We start from the raw sequence: 19659 nt of genomic DNA on the forward strand, positions 1-19659 counted from the left end.
AGGGCCTGGGGAGAATTGGCAGCTAGAAGCTCTGAGATCATAGCCCCATTCCCAAACAGGTAGGGTTCCCAAGGCCACCTTGGATTAGGTGCCAAGAGAGGAGGACCCAGGGCCACATTTAGCTTAGATTCCTGGTTCCCATCCTCCTCTGGCATCTGGTCCCCCCAGGACACAGGGTAACATCCAACTCCGGTCTCTCCCGAGGCAGAAGGTCAGCCTCTTCCTATTCAGTGTGCAGGGGGAAAAATCGAGAATCATTCTCAAACCGATCAGTCATGAACTGAAGTCTAACTGTGCCCTTGTCTTCCTTGCTCTTGGCCGAATAACACTATTTTTAACTTTATCCATTGCCTCTGCCTCTCAACTCCTCCAGGCCCATGTTTAACCCTTTCTCAGTTCCCAGTCTATCCAGGTCTGATGTGTGCTTCAGCTGACCCTCCAGACAGGAAAAGGGTGGCTTCTGGCAGGTGAACGGCAGGAAGGCAGAGAGGGCACAGGTGAGGCTCAGCCTCTGTGACTTTCAGAGGTCAGTGCTGGCTAAGCACGGTGGCTCACGCCTCTAATCCCAACACTTTGGGACGCCAAGGCAGGTGGATCACTTGACGTCGGGAGTTTGAGACCAGTCTGGCTAACATGGTGAAACCCTGTCTCTACTAAAGATAAAAAAAAAATTAGCCGGGTGTAGTGGCACTCACATGTAGTCACAATTACTCGGGAGGCTGAAGCAGAGAATCACTTGAGCCCCAGAGGTGGAGGTTACAGTGAGCTAAGGTCACACCACTGCACTCCAGCCTGGGTGACAGAGCAAGACTCCGTCTCAAGAAAAATTTAAGAGGTCATTGCAGAGTCACGGGAAGGCTCTTAGCCCTGCTCACACCAAACCCTGGAGCCCTAAGTGTCACCTGCATGAGTAGGCAAGGGGATGCCAGGGAGGCACTGAGCCCTCTGCCCCCTGTCTTGCCTGCCTAGGGATGCCAGCTTACCTTCCCCCAACTGGCCAGGAGGAAATAAATCTCCACGGGTTGGAGTGGAGAATCAGATCTGGCCCAAATGGAACATCTGAAAAGACTGACTTTGGGCTGGGTGCAGTGGCTCACGCCTTTAATCCCAGCACTTTGGGAGGCAGAGGAGGGCAGATCATGAGGTCAGGAGATCGCGACCATCCTGGCCAATATGGTGAAACCCAGTCTCTATTAAAAATACAAAAATTGGCCAGGCGCGGTGGCTCATGCCTATAATCCCAGCACTTTGGGAGGCCGAGATGGGTGGATCACGAGGTCAAGAGATCGAGACCATCCTGGTCAACATGGTGAAACCTCGTCTCTACTAAAAATACAAAAATTAGCTGGGCATGGTGGCGCACGCCTATAGTCCTAGCTACTCGGGAGGCTGAGGCAGGAGAATTGCTTGAACCCAGGACACAGAGGTTGCAGTGAGCCGAGATCGCACCATTGCACTCCAGCCTGGGTAACGAGCGAAACGCCATCTCAAAAAAAATAAAAATACAAAAATTAGCTGGGCGTGGTGGCACGTGCCTGTAGTCCCAGCTCTCGGGAGGCTGAGGCAGGAGGATCACTTGAACCTGGGAGGCGGAGGTTGTGGTGAGCCGTGTTACTGTACTCCAGCCTGGGCAACAGAGCGAGACTCCATCTCAAAAAAAAAAAAAAGACTTACTTTGGTTTCAGAACTGGTTACTAGCAACGCTGGTAGAGTGATTCCTAAATAACATGCAGTGGAACAAGAAATTTGAAATTCGCAGTGAAGGCCACCTTTTGCAAGGAATTCCCAGGAACCCTTATTTTTCAAAAGTAGAAGTTCCTTTGGCCAGGCATGATGCTCACACTTATAATTTTAGCACTTTAGGAGGCTGAGTGGGGAGGATCACTTGAGCCCAGAAGTTCAAGACCTGCCTGAGCAATATACTGAGACCTTGTCTCTACAAAAAGAAAAACTTTTTAAAAATTAGCCAGCTCGGGCCAGGTGTGGTGGCTCACACCTGTAATCCCAGCACTTTGGGAGGCTGAGGAGGGCAGATCATAAGGTCAGGAGTTCAAGACCAGCCTGGCCAACTTGGTGAACCCCCATCTCTACTAAAGATACAAAAAAATTAGCTGGGCATGGTAGCGTGAGGCTGCAATTCCAGCCACTTGGGAGGCTGAGGCAGAAGAATCGCTTGAACCCGGGAGGCAGAGGTTGCAGTGAGCTGAGATCATGCCATTGCACTCCAGCCTGGGTGACAGGGCAAGACTCTGTGTCAAAAAAAAAAAAAAAAAAATTAGCCAGCTGGGTGAGGTGGCTCATGCCTGTAATCCCAGCACTTTGGGAGGCTGAGGCAGGCAGATCACGAGGTCAGGAGTTGAAGACCAACCTGGCCAACATGGTGAAACCCTGTCTCTACTAAAAATACAAAAATTAGCCAGATGTGATGATGCTCGTCTGTGGTCCCAGCTACTTGGGAGGCTGAGGCAGGAGAGTCACTGGACTCCAGGAGACGAAGTTTGGAATGAGCCGAGACCGTGCCACTGAACTCCAGCCCATGTGACAGAGCAAGACTCCAACTCAAAAAAAAAAAAAAAAAAAAAAAAAAATTAGCCAAGTGTGGCGTGTGGGACTACTGTATAGTCCAAGCTACTTGGGAGGCTAAGACGGAGCAAGGCTCTGTCTCAAAAAAAAAAGAGAATCTTTTGATAAAATCACCATCCCAGGTTGCCTCTTGCCTCTGAATCATCCCCCCTCACTCCTCGCTTTTTTTTTTTCTTTTTTGAGTCTGTCACCCAGACTAGAGTGTAGTGACGCCAGCACAGCTCACTGCAGCTTTGAATACTGGGGCTCAATCTTCCCACATCAGCCTCGAGAGTAATTGGGATCACAGGTGCTGGCCATCATGCCTGGCTAATTTTTTTTTTTTTTTTTTTTTTTTTTTTGAGACTGAGTCTTGCTCTGTCACCCTAGTGGAGTGGCAGCATCTTAGCACCTCGGCTTACTGCAGCCTCCACCTCCAGGATTCCAGCCATCCTCCCGCCTCAGCCTCCAAGTAGCTGGGATCACACCACCATGCCCAGCTAATTCCGGGCTATTTTGGGGGCGGGGGGCTGGGTGCAGTAGCTCACGCCTGTAATCCCAGCACTTTGGGAGACTGAGGCTGGTGGACCATCTAAGGTCAGGAGTTTGAGACCATCCTGGCCAACAGGGTGAAACCCCATCTCTACTAAATATACAGAACTTAGCCGTGCGTGGTGGCGCACGTCCAAAGCTACTCCAAAGGCTGAAACAGGAGGTTGGCTTGAACCCGGGAGGGGGAGGTTGCAGTGAGCCAAGATCAGGCCACTGCACTCCAGCCTGAGCAACAGAGCGAGACTCCATGTCAAATAAATAAATCTAATACAGCCAAAATAGTCTCATGCGAACATATAATCAACATAAAATAATTATTGAGATGGTACATCGTTTTTTTTTTCTGTGTACAAAGTCTTTGAAATCAAGGATGCATTTTGCCCTTAAAGTACATCTTGGTTTGCCCACTTCCGCACTCAGCAGCTACATGTGGCTATTACTGACGCTGTTAAGTAGCAATATTTAAACCCAGGAAGCTTTGAAAGAAGGCAAGGACGGAGGAGGAAACACACAACCGTGCGTGAAAGACACGTCAGGAGCAGCAGACACTGTGTCCTTAAAGGTCAGAGGGCACCTGTGTGTACAGTCCTTTCTAGAAGGCAAGAGACCAGTCAGGCTGATGTTGGCAGGATCAAGGAATGTTAACTTAATCTAGAGTGAGAGACCTAGATGTCTGCTGCCCCGAAAGGGGCTCTGGCCCCCAGGAACTTACTGTAGGCAGAAATAAGATTTCTGTCCATCTTTCCAGAAGATCAGCAGGAGAGAGAAGCAGCCCCAGCCCGAGGCTTGGTGCCGAGGAAGATTCCTGAAGACTTCCAGCTGCGCCCAGAAACCCAGCGCCTGCGGCCTGGGCTCTTCAGGCCTTTGGTGTTGAAAGCAAAGGTGGGAAGTAAACGCTGGTCAGTGGATCGCGTCCTCTAAGAGGCCAAAGCTGTTGCAACCTGGAGACCATCCCTTGAGACAGCTCCTGAAACGTGCCCTGACAGTCTCGCCGTGCGCAGGAGTCCCTGAGGGCCTGTTTGCCACCAAGCCCTCGGTGGAGCCCCCTGTGGTTCATTAAGCCGCGAAGCCCGGATCTCCGACCCAGTCACAGGCCACATTCCAGGTCAGCTTTTGGAACTAAGTGTCACTTGGCTCCTAAGAATGTCACTTGGCTTCCAGAACACCCCAATGCGGCTCATGCCTGTAATTCCAGCACTTTGGGAGGCCGAGGCAGGTGGGTCACCTGGGGTCAGGGGTTCGAGACCAGCCTGGCCAACATGGTGAAACTAAAAATACTACTACTAAAAATACAAGAATTAGCCGGGCGCAGTGGCTCAAGCCTGTAATCCCAGCACTTTGGGAGGCCGAGGCGGGTGGATCACAAGGTCAAGAGATCGAGACCATCCTGGTCAACATGGTGAAACCCCGTCTCTACTAAAAATACAAAAAATTAGCTGGGCATGGTGGCGCGTGCCTGTGATCCCAGCTACTCGGAAGGCTGAGGCAGGAAAATTGCCTGAACCCAGGAGGCGGAGGTTGCGGTGAGCCGAGATCGTGCCATTGCACTCCAGCCTGGGTAACAAGAGCGAAACTCCGTCTCAAAAAAAAAAAAACAAAAAAAAAAAAACAAGAATTAGCTGCACGTGGTGGCAGGTGCCTGTAATTCTAGCTACTCAAGAGGCTGAGGGCGGGGAATTGCTTGAACCTGGGAGGGAGAGGTTGCAGTGAGCCAAGATCATGCCACTGCACTCCAGCCTGGACAAAAGAGGGAGACTCTGTCTCAAAAAAAAAAAAAAAAAAAAAAAAGAACACCGCAATGCAAGGGGCTTAGAGGGGCCTTCAGAGCATGGAGAGTGGCAAGGGGCCCCCGACAGAGTCATTTGCTTTGCACAAGGCTATCCACGTGGTCCATCTGACCACAGATGGAGACAGAGCCTGGGCCACCGCGGGTGCGAGGACTAGGACAGTTATCACGTACCCTGGCTCCATGTGGTCCCAGGGGTAGCCCACCCTGAGGTCCCCACTCACTGTACTCAGTCCTCCAGGCCTGGCTGCCTCCTTAGGCCATGCTGGCGTTGGGCCCTGAAGGGTTGATTGTTGCTCCCCTCACCCCCACAGACCCCTCTGTTTAGCCCTGGCCCTCCGCCACCTGAACCCCTGCCCACTTGGCAGCCTCGGGCTTCCTGACAAGTGTCTGACTGGCTGCCAATCTCCACTCTCCCCAAGAGCCGTCTGCTTCTCTCTGGCAGCCGCGGTGCCCACTTGGGTTTAAAAATAAACTCGCTATCTGCCTTTCCTCCAGCCGAATCCCAGGCACTTCCATGTGGTGCTGGATCCCAGCCGCCTCCGATCCGAAAGCACCGTGTCACCTCCTCGCAGCGGCCACTGCAGGGACTTGGCTGCAGAAAACTCCATTTTATCGTGGAGCACCTGTCACTTCTCCCATCTGAGGGTCATTTGTGGAGGATTTAAGTGCAGGAGCAGAGTGGAGGTGGAGGGCTGCTCTAAGGAGTGCGAGGGTCCCAGGATGGCTCAGACGGGGGCCCCACAAAACCAGCATCTCCAGCCTCAGAGGGGCACCGGGCAGCCTTCACACCTGCAGTGCCTGGGGTTCCCTACCCTTTTCCCTGCCCATTAATTTGCCCTCGTCTGCTCTCTTCAGAACTCACCCTGTCCCACCCGGCTCTCCCAGATGGCCTCTCCCTTCATACCCCCAGGAGAAAGGCCAGTTCCAGGATCCGGTGTGCTTCTCCCTAGAGCCCCAGGGAAGGGGCCTTCCCACTTCACTCGGAGCCCCAGCCCCTCCTACATGTCAGGCCATGGTTCTGCCGTTTACCAATCCTCTCCCACAGGCCTCCTGCTCCTTCCCGTAGCCCAGGACTTTTCTTTTTCTTTCCTTCTTTCTTTCTTTCTTTCTCTTTTCTTTCTATTTTTTTTTTTTTGAGACAGAGTCTCACTCTGTTGACCAGGCTGGAGTGCAGTGGCACGATCTTGGCTCACTGCAACCTCCGCCCCCTGGGTTCAAGCGATTCTCCTGCCTCAGCCTCCTGAGTAGCTGGGATTACAGGCACCCACCATCATGCCCAGCTAATGTTTGTATTTTTAGTAGAGACGGGTTTCACTGTATTGGCCAGACTGGTCTCGAACTCCTGACCTTGTGATCCACCCGCCTCAGCCTCCCAAAGTGCTGGGATTACAGGCGTGAGCCACCCGTGCTGGCTAGCCCAGGCCTTTTCATCCTTAAACACAAATCACAACCACCCCCACCCACATCCCCAGCCCCAGCGTCTTTGCAGCCCCACTCCCACCCCCACCCCCAGCACCTTCCCAGCCCCAGCCCCACCCCACCCCAGCGCCTTCCCAGCCTGCTGCCTGTGGCCTTGCCATTCTCACTGCCACAGTTCCCACTGCCGTCCAGTCCTTGGAGCAAACATTGGGGGCTGCCAACTCCAAACCGGCCTCTGCTCATCCCACCACTTGCTCTTGTCTTGCAGGCTGAGCACCACAGACCCTCCACCAGGCGTGGCTGTGGCCGGAGCTCTGGCTCACCTGTCCCTTCCCTGCTGGCCTCTCTAGCCCATTTCAGTCCATCTTCCCTTCTAGGCTCCTGCCTTGGGAATCTCTCTGTCCCTGTTCCTTGAAAGCTGTCACCCTCAGACCTTGCCCCGTATTTATGACTTCCTCCCATTTTATTTATTTTTAGTTATTTTTGAGACAGTCTTTCTCTGTCACGCAGGCTGGAGTGTATTGGCATAATCTCATCTCACTGCAGCCTTTGCCCTCCAGCCTCAAGGGATTCTCCCACCTCATGCCCACTGAGTAGTGAAGACTACAGGCATGTGCCACCAACACCTGCCTAATTTTTGTATTTTTTGTAGAGATGGGGTTTTGCCATGTTGCCCAGGCTGGTCTTGAACTCCTAGACTAAAGCCATTCAGCCTCCCAAAGTGCTGGATTACAGGTGTGAGTTACCACTCCCAGCCTCCAGCCGACTTTATATGACTAACTCCTACTCATTCGCTGGGTCACAATTTATCCAGAAAGCCAGCCTGGGTGAGGCGCCTGTGTCCGTGCTCCTGGAGCACTTCCTGGTCGGCTCCCCATGTCCAAGCACGCAGCACCCTGAACCCTGACAACCTGTCTATTCCCCTCGGCCTGTTAGAGTCATGGTCCCTGCATGGAATCTGGTGCCTGCAACATTGACAGTGCTTAATAAATGTTTGTGGAGTGAGCTACTCCGTGCTACACAAGAATAGAACAAATGGGCAAATGTAAAATGGGACCTGAAAATCCAGACCGGCTCACAATTGTTTTTATTTTATTTATTTATTTTTTTTGAGACTGAGTCTTGCTCTGTCGCCAGGCACCAGGCTGGAGTGCAATGGCGCCATCTCGGCTCACTGCAACCTCTGCCTCCTGGGTTCAAGCAATTCTCCTGCCTCGGCCTCCTGAGTAGCTGGGACTACAGGTGCATGCCACCATGGCCAGCTAATTTTTATATTTTTAGCAGAGACTGGGTTTCACCATGTTGGCCAGGCTGGTCTCAATTTCTTGACCTCATGATCTACCTGCCTCAGCCTCCCAAAGTGCTGGGATTACAGGCGTGTGCCACTGTGCCCTGTTGTTTTTACTTTTATTGGTTCTTTTATTTTTATTTTATTTTTTTTTTTTGAGATGGGGTCTTGCTCTGTTGGCCAGGCTGGAGTACAATAGTGCAATCTTGGCTCACTGCAACCTCCACCTCCTGGGTTTAAGTGATTCTCCTGCCTCAACCTCCCAAATAGCTGGGATTATAGGCACCTGCCACCACGCCCGGCTAATTTTTGTATTTTTAGTAGAGACAGGGTTTCACCATGTTGGCCAGGCTGGTCTCAAACTCCTGACCTTGTGATTCGCCTGCCTTGGCCTCCCAAAGTGCAAAGTGTTGGGATTACAGGCGTGAGCCACTTCACCTGGCTTTTTTTTTTTTTTCTTTTTCTTTTTTTTTTTTTTTGAGATGTAGTCTTGCTCTGTTGCCCCCAGGCTGGAGTGCAGTGGGGTAATCTTGGTTCACTGCAACCTCCATCTCTCAGGTTTAAGCGATTCTCCTGCCTCAGCCTCCTGAATAGCTGGGATTACAGGTGTGTGCTACCATACCTGCCTAATTTTTATATTTTTAGTAAAGATAGGGTTTCTGGAACTCCTAATCTTAGGTGATCCGCCTGCCTCAGCCTCCCAAAGTGTCGGGGTTACAGGCATGAGCCACCATGCCCAGCCCCAGTTAATTTTAATTTGCTCAGGCTGGTCTTGAACTCCTGGCTTAAGTAATCCTCCCTCCTCAGCCTTGCAAAATGCTGAGATTACAGGTATGAGCCACTGCATTCAGCTGACAACATTCTGTCTAACTGGAGTTTAATCTGAAATGTCAATGATCCTTGGGATGTGGAGGCTAAACAGTTTCATTTGAGACATACCTCATGGCATGTGCACACTGCAGAAATGTCTTTTCCATCGCACAATTGAAATGAAAGAATAACTGATCTGTTGCTGTAAAGAAAGAATTGGAATTCTAGTCCCAATCCCTCCTCCGGCCCCCTCAACTGTCTTCCCTCCTAGCCTTCCTAGAGTCATCAGTGGAAACCATTCTTCCGCACCAGGAAGCCTCAGAAGTCCCGGCCCCTGGGTGTCAGGTGTTTACTATGGACTGGGTCCCACACAGCATCTCAGGCGACCCACACCATCACCGACCATGGCAGGTCCCCACACCACAGATCATGACACTGGCCTTAGAGGACACACCCGCTCGAGCTCACCCTTTACACTGCCTGTTACTTTTGTGTAAACGTCCTATTTTTTGCAACTCTGTAAAGACACCGAGCGAGTCTCATTTTACCTCTCCACATCTTCCAAGAGCCTTCACATAGGACCACCTGACACATCCTTGTTGGCGAGGACACGGATGTGGCCCAGAGCAGAAATGAGCAGAAACAACAGAACGGTAGAAGAGGCCTGCTGCCCCACACACGAGCCAACTGCTCCCTTCCAGGGACTCGTACATGCTCTTCCCTTTCTTATTTTATAAATGTCAAAGATGTATTATGTTTACTAACTGAAATACTTGCCCAGCAACTACAGGCACAGGGAAAGAATGAAAATGTAAATTTAAAAAATCCTGGCTGGGCATGATGGCTCACACCTATAATCCCAGCACTTTGGGAGGCTGAGGCAGGTGGATCACCTGAGGTCAGGAGTTCAAGACCTACCTGGCCAACATGGCGAAACTCCATTTCTACTGAAAATACAGCTACTCCGTGGTGGCAGGTGCCTGTAATCCCAGCTACTCCAAAGGCTGAGGCAGGAGAACTGCTTGAACCCTGGAGGTGGAGATTGCAGTGAGCTGAGACTGTACCATTGCACTCCAGCCCTGGCGACAAGAGCAAAACATGATCTAAAAAAAAAAAAAAAAAAAAAAAAAAAATCCCAATAATCAGTGTTGTTCACAAGGGGATGGAGGCTAAAATTCTGTTTATTCAAACAGCATTGCATAATCTGAAGATGAGAATGACGTAAGAAAGAATTCTACAACTCATGGGCTTTATGCAAATCCTTACCATAAAGGGAAACGCAGCCTCCCCAAAAGTAACGGATTCTTTCCCAGAAAACTCAAATAATGTCCAAGCTTGGTCTCCCTGCAATTTCTACGCACAGGGCCTGCTCCCTAGGCCAGTCCTTAAAGTATGTATGTTTCCCCAATGCTCGTCTTCTCTTTCTCAGGCTAAGAATCCTTCCAGGTTCCCTAACGGCTCCTCACAGTCTGCTGCTCTGCCGTCCCCATCCCTACCCACCCCTGCCCTGCCCTGCCCTCTGGACAGGCTCCAACCCACTCACTTTCTCCTAAAGTACCTTGCACAGAAACAAAGAGCCCCTTACCCTCCTCGATGAGGGTATCTTATTTCTTTAAAAAGACAATGCTAATAACTGTGCTCTGATTAGACCACATTAAGAATGTGTATTTGGTAACCAGCCTGGCCAACATGGCAAAACCCTATCTCTATTAAAAATACAGAAATTAGCCTAGCGTGGTGGCAGGTGCCTGTAATCCCAGCTACTCGGGAGGCTGAGGCAGGAGAATCAATCACTTGAACCTGGGAGGTGGAGGTTGCAGCTAGCCAAGACTGAGTCATTGCACTCCAGCCTGTGAGACAGAGCCAGACTCTGCCTCAAAAAAAAATAAAAATAGGCCGGGCGCGGTGGCTCAAGCCTGTAATCCCAGCACTTTGGGAGGCCGAGGCGGGTGGATCACAAGATCAAGAGATCGAGACCATCCTGGTCAACATGGTGAAACCCCGTCTCTACTAAAAATACAAAAAATTAGCTGGGCATGGTAGTGCGTGCCTGTAATCCCAGCTACTCAGGAGGCTGAGGCAGGAGAATTGCCTGAACCCAGGAGGCGGAGGTTGCGGTGAGCCGAGATCGCGCCATTGCACTCCAGCCTGGGTAACAAGAGCGAAACTCCGTCTCAAAAAAAAAAATAAAATAAAATATAAATAAATAAATAAAAAATAAAAATAAAATAAAAATAAAAAAGAATGTGTATTTGGGCTGGGTGCAGTGGCTCTGACCTGTAATCCCAACACTTTGGAGGCCAAGGTGGGAGATTGCTTGAGCAAAGTTCAAGATGAGTATGGGTCACATAGCAAAACCCCATCTCGACATAAAATTTAAAACATTAGCTGGCTGTGGTGGTTCGCACCTGTGGTCCCAGCTACTTGGAAGCTGAGGTGGGAGGATCACTTGAGCCCAGGAGGTCGAGCCTGCAGTGAGCTGAGATTGTGTCACTGCTCTCCAGCCTGGGCAACAGAGCAAGACCCTGATTTGAGCTAATCTGATAGTTATTTGGGCTAAATTTAACATGGCTTTTAGTTTTTCTGAAACTAAAAACTGTGTATCAGTCCTTGTTCAGAGATTTAACTATATGAGGACACTTGAAATTATTATCCTCATTTACAGATGAACATGTGCATGTGTGCGTTTATGTTTTGTTTTGATTTTTTAGACACAGGATCCCACTCTGTTGCCCAGGCTGGAGTGCATTGGCATGATCATAGCTCATTGCAGCCTAGACTTCCTGGGCTCAAGCAATCCTCCCACCTCAGCCTCCCAAGTAGCTGGAACTGCAGGTGCCCACCAGTAAACCGAGCTGAATTTTTTTTTTTTTTTTTTTTTTTTGAGACCGTCTTGCTGTATCACCCAGGCTGGAGTGCAGTGATGCAATCTCGGCTCACTGCAACCTCTGCCTCCCGGGTTCAAGCGATTCTCCTGCCTCAGCCTCCCAAGTAGCTGGGATGACAGGTGCGTGCCACCATGCCCAGTTAATTGTTGTATTTTTAGTAGAGATGGCATTTTTGCCATGTTGGTCAGGCTGGTCTTGAATTCCTGAACTCAGGTGATTCACCCCCTTTGGCCTCCCAAGGTGCTGGGATTATAGACATGAGCCAATGCACCCAGCCTAAATTTTTATTTACTTATTTATTTTTGTGGAAACGGGTATTGCTCTGTTGCCCAGGCTAGTCTTGAACTCCTGGACTTAATCTGTCCTCCTGCTTCAGCCTCCCAACATGTTGGGATTATAGGCATTAGCCACCGTGCCTGGCCACATGTATGCTTTTAAAAAGACAATGCTGGCCGGGCGCGGTGGCTCAAGCCTGTAATCCCAGCACTTTGGGAGGCCGAGGCGGGTGGATCATGAGGTCAAGAGATCGAGACCATCCTGGTCAACATGATGAAACCCCGTCTCTACTAAAAATACAAAAAATTAGCTGGGCATGGTGGCGTGTGCCTGTAATCCCAGCTACTCAGGAGGCTGAGGCAGGAGAATTGCCTGAACCCAGGAGGCGGAGGTTGCGGTGAGCCGAGATCGCGCCATTGCACTCCAGCCTGGGTAACAAGAGCGAAAACTCCATCTCAAAAAAAAATTAATTAATTAATTAATTAATTAAAAAAAATAAAATAAAAAGACAATGCTAATAATGCCAAAATAGTTTTTTTTGTGGGATGGGGCAATTATTGATCTTTTGTTTTCTCTATTTTCTGAATTTCTATTTTTAAAATAAAGAGCTTGTTGCTATAACAGGTTGTTTTAGACCGGATTAAAAATAAATAAAGTGCTTGTAATATCTTCATAACTATAAAACAGTAAGTCATTAAAACTGAGAATAATCCCCCAAAAGGAGGCAATGGTATTTATAGTAAAAAAAAAAAAAAAAAAATGCTGGGCACGGTGGCTCATGCCTGTAATCCCAGCCATTTGGGAGGCCGAGGTTGGTAGATCACGAGGTCAAGAGATAGAGACCATCCTGGCCAACATAGTGAAGCCTTGTCTCTACTAAACTACAAAAATTAGCTGGGTGTGGTGGCATATGCCTGTAGTCCCAGCTACTCAGGAGGCTGAGGCAGGAGAATTGCTTGAAGCTGGGAGGCAGAGGTTGCAGTGAGCCAAGATTGTGCCACTGCACTCCAGCCTTGCACCTGACGAAAGAGTGAGATTCTGTCTCAAAAAAAAAAAAGTCAGCTGGGTGCAGTGGCTCACACTTGTAATGACGACACATTGGGGGCCGAGCAAGGTGGTTGACGCCTGTAATCCCAGCACTTTTAGAAGCTGAGGCAGGCGGATCAGCAGAGGTCGGGAGTTTGAGACCATCCTAACCAACATGGAGAAACCCCGTCTCTACCAAAAGTACAAAATTAGCCGGGTGTGGTGGCACACGCCTGTAATCTCATTCTCAGGAGGCTGAGGCAGGAGAATCGCTTGAACCTGGGAGGCGTAGGTTGCAGTGAGCAGAGATTGGGCCATTGCACTCCAGCCTGCGCAACAAGAGCAAAATTCTCTCTCAAAACACACACACACACACACACACACACACACACACACAGGCACACACACATTGGGAGGCTGGGGCGAGAGAATCACTTGAACCCGGGAGTTCAAGACCAGCCTAGGCAACATAGTAAGACCCCGTATCCACAATTTTTTTTTTTTTTTTTTTTTTTTGAGATGAAGTCTTGCTCTATTGCCCAGGCTGAAGTGCAGTGATACAATCTCAGCTCACTGCAACCTCTGCCTCCTGGGTTCAAGTGATTCTTCTGCCTCAACCTCCCAAGTAGCTGAGATTACAGGTGTTCAACACTGCACCCAGCTAATTTTTTATATTTTTGGTAGAGTTGGGGTTTTACCATGTTGGCCAGGCTGGTCTTGCACTCCCAACTTTAGGTGATACACCTGCCTCAGCCTCCCAGAGTCCTAAGATTACAGGTGTGAGCCACTGGGCCAAGCCATGTGTTTTTTGAGACAAAATCTTGCTCTGTTGCCAGGCTAGAATGCAGTGGCACAATCTTGGCTCACCGCAACCTGTCTCCCGGGTTCAAGCGATTCTCCTGCCTCAGGCTCCCAAGTAGCTGGGACTACAGGCATGCACCACCACACCCAATTGATTTTTGTATTTTTAGTTTCACCATGTTGGCTAGGATGGTCTCCATCTCCTGACTTTGTAATCTGCCTACCTCAGCCTCCCGAAGTGCTGGGATTATAGGCATGAGCCACCTCGCCCAGCCCAAGCCACGTTTTTAAATTTTTTAAATTGTGGTTAAAAAAACACATAGCGGAAAACTTACCCTCTCAATGTTTAAGAGTACAGTTTAGGCTGGGCAAGGTGGCTTACGCCTGTCATCCTAGCACTTTGGGAGGCCAAGGCGGGTGGATCACCTGAGGTCAGGAGTTTGAGACCAGCCTGGCCAACATGGTGAAACCCCATTTCTACTAAAAATACAAAAATTAGCTGGGCATTGTGGCAGGTGTCTCTTATCCCAGCTACTTGGGAGGCTAAGGCAGGAGAATTGCTTGACCCTGGGAGGCAGAGGTTGCAGTGAGCCAGGATCACGCCACTGCACTCCAGCCTGGGTGAAAGAGCGAGAGACTCTGTCTCAAAAACAAACAAACAAAAAATAGTACAATTCAGTGGCGTAACTATATGCAATGGTTATGTAGCAGATCCCTAGAAATTTTTAATCTTACAAAACTAAAACTCCACACCCATTGACAGCTGTCTATTCCTCACGCCCTCCAGTCCCTGGCAGCCACCACTCTGCATTGTATGATTTTTGACTGTTCTTTTTTTTTTTTTTTTTTTTTTTGAGACGGAGTTTCGCTCTTGTTACCCAGGCTGGAGTGCAATGGCGCGATCTCGGCTCACCGCAACCTCCTCCTCCTGGGTTCAGGCAATTCTCCTGCCTCAGCCTCCTGAGTAGCTGGGATTACAGGCACAAGCCACCATGCCCAGCTAATTTTTTGTATTTTTAGTAGAGTCGGGGTTTCACCATGTTGACCAGGATGGTCTCGATCTCTCGACCTTGTGATCCACCCGCCTCGGCCTCCCAAAGTGCTGGGATTACAGGCTTGAGCCACCGCGCCCGGCCTTTGACTGTTCTTAAGCGGAGTCACACAGTATCTGTCTTTTTGTGGCTGGCTTAATCCACTCGGCATACTGTCCTCAAGTCTTATTCATGTTGTAGCACATGTCAGGATTTCCTTCTTTCAAGGCTGAATAACCTTCTATTGTACAGATGGACCACATTTTCTTTTATTTTTTGTTTGAGATGGAATCTTGCTCTGTCGCCTAGGATGGAGTGAAGTGGGGACATCTCAGCTCACTGCAACCTCTGCCTCCCAGGTTCAAGTGATTCTCATGCCTCGGTCTCCTGAGTAGCTGGGATTATAGGCACCTGCCACCACGCTGGGCTAATTTTTGTATTTTTTGTCAAGATGGGGTTTTGCCATGTTACTCAGGCTGGTCTCGAAGTCATGGGATCAAGTGCTCCTCCTGCCTTGGGCCTCCCAAAGTGCTGGGATTACAGGAGTGTGCCACCATGCCCAGCATTTTAAAAAAATATTTTATACTGGCCAGGCACAGTGGCTCATGCCTGTAATCCCAGCACTTTGGGAGGCTAAGGCGGGTGGATCATGAGATCAGGAGTTCAAGACCAGCCTGGCCAAGATGGTGAAACACCATCTCTACTAAAAATTAGCTGCGCATGGTGGCAGGTGCCTGTAATCCCAGCTACTCGGGAGGCTGAGGCAGGAGAATTGCTTGAACCCAGGAGGCAGAGGCTGCGGTGAGCCGAGATCGGGCCACTGTACTCCAGCCCAGGCAACAGTGCAAGACTCCATCTCAAAAAAAAAAAAAAAAATCTTTATACTGTATATATTTTATCTTTTACTGTAGCTTTTTTTTGTTACTCTTTGTGTTTTTCCCTTCAGTACCACAAAAGGTCAGGGGAAAGAGCGAACACAGTCCCCCACTACCACAAATTATACAGTCGAGTTTCCCACAATTGGGGAAATCACAGGGGTCAGCACATCCGGAGTGCAATGGATAAGCCTCGCCCTGGGAAAACCACCTTCCTGATCATGGTATCTCCCCTGCCAGGTAAGTATTACTGTAGCTTTTGTTTAGATATGTCTGATGTACAAATACCATTGTGTTACTGTTGTCTACAGCATTCAGTATAGAAACATGCTGTATGGGTCTGTAGTCTAGGAGCAATCAGCTATACCACAGAGCCTATGTGTGTAGCAGGCTGTGCTGTCTCGGTTTATGTGAGTTCGCTCTGTGATATTTGCACAATGACAGAATCAGCTGATGTGAAGTACTGCATGATTGTAACAGTCCCCACCCTATACCATGTCTCTTCTAGGCCAAAGCCCCCTCCCCAGAGCAGACTCATAGCACTCCACAGCATGAGCACTAGCTGGTCTCTGATCCGACTGGCCCAGACCCTGTGATACTTGTTGAGGCTTCCGGTCTCGATCGCTTCCTGGCTGTTTGAATGTGAAGTCAACAGTCCATGGATAATTTGCGCTTAGTGTTTCCAGGGCTTTTGCAGTTAAAAGTGTCTTCAGGTTCCCCAATCTTCCTGCAGACCGCCTGCAGTCAGGGGCCGAGGCTGTCCCTTCTCCCAGCAGCAGCTGGGTACAGGATCTAACATCAGCCTCTGCCTGCTGGGCAGAAGCCACAGCTGCAACACGCTTTCGGAAAAATGGGCCAGGCCAAAGGAGCTCCCTGTCAGTGTTTTTCAGTGTTCCCAGCACAAAGATAAAATTACACTTCCACAGGAATACACAAACTAAAAATAAAATTTAGAGAAAGCTATCTAGTTCTGCATCATTTTCCCCACGGTCAGGTCCCATTCGGGTCACTGGACATGCACGGAAATCGCTTATGAACAGCTGCTTGGTTCTGCCTTGCCTGGAATTTAAGGCTGTCAGCATCCCCGGCCCTCTGTGATGGCCCCAGGAGAGCCAGGCAGACAAGGATACTTGTGGCAGTCTGGCTGAGGGTAAAGACCAAGTCGTCAGTTCTCTAGGCACAAGCAGGGGGCTTCCTTAGGTTTTTCTCTCACAAGTCCCTAATCTAGCTTAGAGTAGGCATAGCGTGTCAAGGGCAGGGCAAGGAAATGCTGTGCCATTTCCTCAGGATCGAGGGGGCGGGAGAAAAAGTCAATTGACAAAGAATGCTTGTCACCATGTCATGTCAGCAGCCCTTTTCCTGGTGCTTCCCAATCCTGAGTCGCTTCCTGTTTCTAAGTTCCTCCAAGATGTCATAAGTGTAGGGAGGAGAAATTTCTAAGCAATGACACCAACTCTCGGTTACACAAGGTGAGACGGTTTTCACATAGGCCTAGTCAGTCATGATCCAGAAGTTCTAAATCCGTATTTCTTTCTTTTTCTTTTTGAGACAGAGTTTCGCTCTTGTTGCCCAGGCTGGAATGCCATGGCACAATCTTGGCTCACTGCCACCTCCACCTCCCAGGTTCAAGCGATTCTCCTGCCTCCGCCTCCTGCGTAGCTGGGATTACAGGCATGTGCCACCACACCCGGCTAATCTTGTAGTTTTAGTAGAGACAGAGATTCTCCATGTTGGTCAGGCCCGACCTCAGGTGATCCTCCCGCCTCAGCCTCCCAAAGTGCTAGGATTATAGGCATGAGCCACTGCGCCCAGCCACTAAATCCGTATTTCATGATGAAACAGGAAAAGTTCCCTTCTCCCCCTTGCAGGGCATGTGATGGGGCAGTGGCTTGCTTCTTAGTGCCCCACTGCTTAAATCTCAGACTTCTAGGGGAGCAAACAGATGGGCAGGGCAGGCTGTAAGAATCCGACCCCAGGGCAGTGTCTAGGGGTGGATGTTTACAGCTGAAGCCCCAGTGGGTGTATGTTACAGAGTGTACTTTTAGTTTTGCTCTTTCCGTTTAGCCATCTATACGGGGCTTCTGTTAGTCAGCTCAATGAGACCTCTGACTTACTGTAAGGACAGAGGGCTTTCTGTATCCTGAGGTTCTTGCCTTAGTGTATTGGAAGAATCAGATCACATGTGGGCTTGGAGAACAAGTGCAAGGTTTTATTGAGTAGAAGTAGCTCTCAGCCGATGGGGGAGCCAGAAGGGAGATGGTTGTCCTCTGGAGTTGGCCACTTGGCAGCCCAGGCTCTCCTCTGACTGTCCCGGCCATGTGGTTCTGCTTCTGCAGGTCCATGGCCTGCCAGCATGCTGGTGTCTGTCAGTGTTCCTCTCAACATCCAGCCGCCTGTGTCTGTCTACTAGGGTCTAGGGGATGAGAGGTGGGTGAGTTATAGGCACAGGCTGGGGGTGTGGCATTTGGGCAGGAAATGCCTGTCCTCACCTAGGTCCATGGTGGAGCCCCAGCCAGGGACCATGCCCTCCTCTATCCAGCACTTCCTTTTCCCCTTCCATATAATTTAAAGGGACCACCTCTTCCCTTCCCAGCACTTCGGTGTCAGTGATATTTTCAAACATATGCTTAACAATGAGTCAGGGATGGCACACTTTTCCAGCAACCCTGCCCCAACCTCAAAATCACTAATAGATTATTTGGCTGAACCCAGAAGAGTCTCTGGATCCTCTACATAGGCCTCCCCTCCAGGCAGCCAGCAGTCATTCTGAGCCGACTGATGAGATGAAACTCACATGCTATGCCAGGTCTAAACCTTCTTGAACAGAGAAAGTAATTCAAAACAATTCTCTTTCCCCATTTTTAGTTACTTCAATTTTTTTTTTCCCTTAAGATGAGAGGTTTTCAAACTATAATGTACTTAAGAATTACCAGATACTTTGGGGGTAATCAGACTATTCTGCATCTTTCTGGTGTGGTTACTTAACTGTATGCATTCCTAACTAGACACCAGTTTCACTCCATGTAAATTATACCTTAATAAAAGATTTTTAAAAAAAGAATCACCCAGAGAACTTGTTAGTTCTGATTATATAGGTCTGCCATGGATCTAAGGAACCTTCAGGCTGGCATGCAGTGGTGCAACCTCGGCTCACTGTAGCCACCACCTCAGGGGTCAAGTGATCTTCCTGCCTCAGCCTCCCAAGGGGCTCGGACTACAGGTGAGTACTACCACGCCTGGCTAATTTTTTAACTTTTTTGTAGAGACAGGGTCTCACTATGTTGCCCAAGCTAGGAACCTATATTTTAATAGAATTCCTGTTACTTCTAACAATGGTTACCTTTTGAAAAAGTGTAATAGACACAAGGTCCACCGAGCAAAGATGCCCCTAAGCCCTTGTGAGCCCCGCTAACAGCTGCTTCTGGACCCTCTGCTTGCAAGAACAAAAGATGCTGGATTGTACACGACTGGATTCTGTTCCCAACGTTGCCTCCACTTCTATATTCTTCATGCGCCTGTGTAACCTGCTTCTAATGGGAGATATCTAAAGGAAACAAACCCTTAAAGTATTGTATAAGTACTTAAAACCTTAAAAATCGTTTTCAAACTCTATGTAGCAAAGAAACAGATTTGATGCCAGTATCTTGATTTTCAGGTATTAGGCTCTGTTCTCATGGCAAATCTGCCAAAGAATCCACTTTCAAAACTGATCCAGAGTGATTTAACTGCTCCAATAGCTTTCAAATAGCTCACAAGTTCATTACCAAATATGGTTGGCTGACCAGTTTACAATCTGTGCTGCTGAGGGTGAGCTGTTCGTGTCTGAGGGAACAAGAGGGCATTGCTGTGATACATGCTGTCTTCTCAGGAGGTGGATTAGGCTCTCCAGAGACACTGCCGAGTCTGCTGCAGCAAAGCATCCTTTTGCAGAAGGCACTCCAGGAAAGGCCTCCAGAACTGAAAGAAGTCAAGGGTGCATTCCCAACTTTTGAGCTTAGATTTTACCGCCCCCCACCAGGTTACCCACATTACCCAGATTGCAATGCCACAAATATGCTGACCCATTTAGCCACAGTAGTCCCAAGTGCTGCAAATCAGCTATGAAAAAGGACATCTTTTAAGCCCAAATCTTTAGTTGGAAATTTCTCTGCTCAAGTATTCCCACCAAGATCAACTTACAGGTGAATGTGTGAGGAAGAGGTTTTTCTATTAGGTTTTCTGTGTCCATCACTAAGCTCTTGGGAATTATATAAAGAATAGGGTAAAATCCTCGATATGACATTTCCCGGCAGCTAATTTTCAGCTGGTTTCGAATTTTGTGAAAGGAAGCACAGACCACAAA

General features: G+C 49.2%; 1 non-coding gene across 1 annotated transcript; it reads right to left on the minus strand.

Annotated features, from left to right (window-relative positions):
- Positions 1–15401: 15401 nt before the first annotated feature.
- Positions 15402–15565, minus strand: LOC120367074 (U1 spliceosomal RNA). Its single transcript, XR_005581566.1, has one exon. It is a non-coding gene; the product is annotated as a U1 spliceosomal RNA (small nuclear RNA).
- Between the last annotated feature and the right edge of the window lie 4094 nt (positions 15566–19659).

The sequence above is a fragment of the Saimiri boliviensis genome, chromosome 17 (genome assembly GCF_048565385.1).
Source record: "Saimiri boliviensis isolate mSaiBol1 chromosome 17, mSaiBol1.pri, whole genome shotgun sequence".
Lineage (NCBI taxonomy): Eukaryota > Metazoa > Chordata > Mammalia > Primates > Cebidae > Saimiri > Saimiri boliviensis.